We start from the raw sequence: 6,000 nt of genomic DNA on the forward strand, positions 1-6,000 counted from the left end.
AGTAAAAGAGCCTTATGTTCCCTCCCACAATCAATTCCCCTACATATAACTAAAGCATTTCTAGACTCGATATCAACTAGTTTGGCTCAACGAACCTACAGGAAGTCCGGCTCTGATGCCAACGCTGTCAGGACCCCGATTCCAAGTCACATCGATCTAGCCGGTAACACCTCATATCACATTGCGGCCTCACGCACGGTATCCCCATAGGTGTCGCCTTACCATGGCCCGGGACTGTTTGCGCCTTTTGGCTCACGTATATGATAGTGTCGCTAGCATCCATATGACAGAGAACCCGGGCCGACATGGCTAGTCGTGAACCCAAAGCGGCATAGACCTATGGAGACAGGCATACATGAATCACATCGAGCATGTCGGTCATCAGCGTGTGAATCCGGTCTATAGCACCGGGCTAACAGGACTCCGGGGAACCCGGCTGTAGCAGGCTAGACAGGACTCCGGAAGTCGCCGCATGACATTTCCCCGAAGGGACAGACATAGGAACGAAGTGAAACACATGCCGGCCAGTCAAGTGTCCTGAGCAGTAGTGCTGGGCTAGCAGGAGTCCGAAGCGGACTACTATGGCTCAAGGAGCACTAGACTACATTTCCCCATAAGAGAGGCTGCCAAGGATAAACAACTAGATTGTCGGATCCCACACATACCAAGCATTTCAATCATACACAAAATATGCTCGATATATGCAAATACAACATGGCATCACAACAAAACTCTACAACTCAAGTACTTTATTTAAAGGCTCTAGAGAGCCATACATAACATGTTCATACAGGTAGGGGTCACATGACCCGACACTCAAGTCATACAAGCATACAAGCACATGCGGAAGCTAACAGTCTGAGTACAGACACTAGAAAGCAAGAAGGCTTCTCGAAGCCTGTCTATCTACATAGGGCCCTCCATGGCCAAGATCACCACCTGGGTGGCAAGTCACTCATCGACGTCGAGATCTACATAAAACCCATCGGAGGGGGCGGTGTTGTCGTCTGAAAACATTAATTAAGCAAACATGAGTACAAAGGTACTTAGCAAGTCTTACATCAGAACCTACTATACATGCTCATTCTCAAGAGGGTGGTGGAGTTATTGCAGCAAGCCAGCTTTGACTCTTGGCTATGCTATCCTACGAGACTCCACTAGTAAAATAGTTTTCGCACACGAGTCCACTAATCACCAACACAATACTCCACCGGGGATCCTCCCTCGTCATCCTATGAGAGGGCCATCCTCGGTACTCACACTTATCTTGAGTCTTTTAGTAGTATCCATTAACTTGTCTATGAATTGTATAGGCAACCAAGTAGTCCTTTACCGCGGATGCGACTATTCGAATAGTTTTATACCCTGCGGGGGTGTACTTCGTCATACATGTTTCCACCACTTAGCGTCTGCACACGACATGTGCTCGGCAGACTTCAAGCGAAAGCCGACGTGGGTGTAGACCACGACCTGACTAACCGCACAAGTCTCTAGTCCAGGTTTATCACCTATTCAGGTTCCATCCGCAAGGAAATCCGACTGGGGTGTCCTTAACGGCCCCAAACGATGTGTACAGGGTCCTGAGACGCCAAATGGGCGTCCGGCATACCCGACCATAGTGTATCTACCGCATCATAGCCCACCACTAGGGTCAGTGCTACGCACGGCCGCCAACACATAACCTACAAACACCAGAAACTAGTTGCAACTCCTGGACAGAGGGCGAGAGGGGTCAGTAAGTCGAGCGGGGTCATATTTTAGGGCCCAATGTGTGGTAGTAGCTGAATCTTAAATCACGCATACAAATCTCAGTTCTTATGGACGACCTTAATGAAACAACCCACCATGTACTCCTACATGGCCTCTCATCGATACCTTTACCAAATCATGTTCAACACATCCCACACATTACCGACATAATCATTTCACTCTAGCCCATCACCCAGATGAACCAGACCTGACACAACTCTAAGCATGGCAGGCATAGCAAGGTAGGAAACACATACATGGCTCAATAAACTCCTACACATGCTAGTGGGTTTCATCTAATTACTGTGGCAATGACAGGTCATGCAGAGGATAAGGGTTCAACTACCGTAGCACACAGCAGTTTGAAACATTGTTGTCTTAATGCAGTAAATGAGAGCAGAGGCGAGAACATGGGATTGTATCGGTATGATCAATGGGGCTGCTTGCCTGATGGAGTGGTAGTAGGGTATTGCGCTTCAGTTGGATACTCGAAGATATCCTCGGAAGCAGAACCTACCACGAAGGACGCACATCACATAATCAACAAATGACAATATGCAACAATATGATGCATGCTATGACATGGCAAAATGATGTGTCCTTCCTAATGCAATGTGAAACAAGTTGAAATGGGTCCATTTGAATCAAAAATTCAGATGAAGGTTAAAGTTCTTATGCATAAAAAGTGTATTAGCTTGTTTCACCTAAACAGCAAGGTTAAATTGGTTTGTCATGCATGACACCATTATAGATGGATAGGTTGAATTTTTCTGATCATTTTTCATATATAAATTGTTTGATTTGGAGCTATGGTTGATTTTCTATGATTTTTAGAAGTTTTGGCTATTTTCAAAATTTCCTATATAAAAATAAATCCAAAAAATGAATAATTGCGTCAGCACTGCGTCACTGTGACATCAGCGAGTCAAAGGCGCTAGGGCCAGTCAAACCTGACTGGTGGGCCCTGTCTGTCAGTGTCTCAGCTAACTAATAGGATTAAGCTAACACTAACTAGCTGTTAGTGGGGCCTGGGCCCACATGTCAGTGACCTAATCTAACTAAAATTAGTTAGCACTAATCCTAAACTAATTAACAGGTCGGCCCCACCCGTCATAGGCTCAGGGGGGTAGTCAACCTGGTCCCACACGTCAGTCCACGGGTCAAAACGTGGTCAACTCGCCGGCGGCTTGACGCCGGCGACGACATACGCGGCGGAGGGGCTCGTGTTTTGCCCACAGTCGACCAAATCGACTGCAGTTTGGTCCTGCGCGTAGCTGGGGGCAAGCCGCAGTGTTTGGTGGTGGAAGTGGAGCTCGGGGAGGCCGGAAACGACGCCGGTGACGACCTTGGCGGTCGCCGGAGTTCGGGCGAGGATAAACCCGAAGCTACGGGGCACGGCGAGGCGCGGGGAGTGGTGCGTTAGGCTCCTGGAAACATGGTGAGTGTGGTGACGCGCTCGGAATCGAGCTTACGCGCCTGTGGCCACGACGGCGACATGGCCGGCGGAGCCAAGCTCTCGGGCTCAACGGAGCCCGCGGTTAGAGGGAGAAAACGGCAAGGAAAGAGAGGGGAATAGAGAAGGAGCTCACGGGGAGTGTAGCGGTGGCCTCAGCGAGCTCGGGGAGGCATCAGGGGCGGCGTACGGTCGCCGGCGATCTCGCGGACCGAGGTGGAAGAAGACGGTGCTAGTGGCGTTGTAGTGCGTCCGAGGCGTCGTGGCTCGCCCGTGAGGAAGAGGAAGACGTCGGCGGTGCTCGGGGACACGTCAAAGAGATGAGAGAGGGTCGATGGCCACGGTGGACGGTGACGGTGGCAACGAGCTCCTCTCGGGAGTGGATGGGGAGAGAGCCAGAGGAGGGAGAGGGGCACGGGAAGAGTGGGGGAAGTGAGAGGGGGACGAGGGAGAGTGTGTGGCACTCGTCGACGGTGTCTTGGGAGTCGGCAGAAGCAAGAGGTGGCCGGCGTGTGGCTGCGGGCGCCGGCCACGCGCCTCTCGTCCTCCTGGCGAGAGGAGGGGGATGACTGGCGGTAGCCAGTGGGCTGGGCCGAGCTGGGCCAGGCCAGGGCGACAGGTAAGCTCTAACTCTCTCTCTCTCTCTTTTGTTTTGCTTTTATTTATTTCCTGCTATGTGTATTGAAATAGAATAAATACTATTTCATTTCCAAAAACTCTGGAAATATTCAGAGGCACATTTGGGAATATTCTCAACTGCCTAAAAATGCTTCCAAGATTATTTGAGCACTTTAAAATATTTATAGCATTTAAAATGCCCAAATTCAAATACTTATGGCTTGTTCAAAAATCCAGAATGGCTCCATAAATTGCAAGACCATTTTTGGCAGAGGTTTTAGTCAAGACCAAAAATGGTGGGCTTTTATGAAGGGCATTTTGGGTTCATTGAAATTCCAACTGTTGGAAATTAGCATTTTCAGGAGGGGTGTTGGGGTTGATTAGGCCCCATTTCAAGTTTAAAAGAAATTTAAACATGATGCACATGTTCATCCAATCCTAATGCATGACTAAAAGCAGGGATGTGACAAGCAGGTATTGTTCTAAAGGATCAGTAGGAGGCACGGAAATAGAAGCAAGCCCAATAATTTCAGCCTTACTAGGCAATTCTTTATCATGGGGTTGTCTATGAAATTTAGAGAAATTAAAATCATGAGACACATCCCCAAAACTTATAGTAACAATTCCTTTCTCACAATCTATCTTAGCATTAACTGTGTTCAAGAAAGGTCTACCAAATATAATGGGACAAAAATCATTTTGTGGGGAACCAAGAACTAGAAAATCAGTAGGGTATTTTATTTTCCCACACAGGACTTCAACATCTCTAACAATCCCAATTAGTGATATAGTATCTCTATTGGCAAGCTTAATAGTAACATCAATATCTTTTATCTCAGCAGGTGCAATAGCATTCATAATTTCTTGATATAAAGTAAAAGTAATTGCACTCACACTACCACCTGCATCACATAGGCCATGATAACAATGATCTCCTATTTTAATAGAAACAACAGGCATGCCAACAATAGGTCTATGTTTATCTTTAGTATCAGGTCTAGCAATTCTAGCAGCTTCATCATAGAAATAAATAACATGCCCATCAATATTATCTACCAAGAGATCTTTAACCATAGCAATACTAGGTTCAACTTTAATTTGCTCAGGGGGTGTATGTCGGGACCCCGATCCTAAGTTACACCGATCTAGCATGTAACACTTCATATCACTTTGCGGCCTAACGCACTGTATTCCCACGGGTGCCACCTTACCTGGCCCGGGACTGTTTGCGCCTTTTGGCTCACGTATATGATAGTGTCGCTAGCATCCATATGACAAAGAACCCGGGCCGACATGATTAGTCGTGAACCCAAAGTGGCACTAACTTACAGGGACAGGCATACTTGAATCAACCTCAAGCATGTCGGTCAACAGCGTATGAATCCGGGTTGTAGCACTGGGCTAATAGGACTCCGGGAACCCGGGCTGTAGCAGGCTAGGCAGGACTCTAGATGTCACCGCGTGACATTTCCCCGAAGGGACAGACACAGGAACGAAGTGAATCACATGCCGGCCAGTCAAGTGTTCCGGAGTAGTAGTGCTGGTCCAGCAGGACTCTGGTGAACCGGGCTGTAGCGGACTACTATGGCTCTTGGAAGCACAAGACTACATTTCCCCATAAGAGAGGCTACAAGGGATAAACAACTAGGTTGTCGAATCCCACACATAGCAATACACATTACCCGTACGCATAACATGCAAGTATGTGCTGTACAACATGGCATCACAACATAAGTCAAACTCATATAGATAAAGGCCCAGAAGAGCCACATAGCATTCAATACAAACATGGGTCTCATGACCCATCATTCAGAGCATACAAGCAACGGAAGCATTACATGTCTGAGTACAGACAACTACAAAAGGAAAAGACTAAGAAGCCTATCTAAACACGACCCTCCCAAGGGTACAAGATCGTAGCTGGGATACAAGCTACTCGTCGAAGTCACTAGTGTAACCAACTGCAAAACATAAATAAGCAAACGTGAGTATGAAGGTACTCAGCAAGTCTTACATCAGAACTATCTACATATGCAACATTATCAACAAAGGGGGTGGTGGAGTCTTAACAGCAGCAAGCCAGCTTTGACTCCGTGGCTAACCTATACTACGAGTATCAGAAACTTCTTTGAGATGAGAAGATGCAAACGAGTCCACATATTCACCATATCAATACTCCA

Source organism: Triticum aestivum, chromosome 4A, assembly GCF_018294505.1.
Source record: "Triticum aestivum cultivar Chinese Spring chromosome 4A, IWGSC CS RefSeq v2.1, whole genome shotgun sequence".
Lineage (NCBI taxonomy): Eukaryota > Viridiplantae > Streptophyta > Magnoliopsida > Poales > Poaceae > Triticum > Triticum aestivum.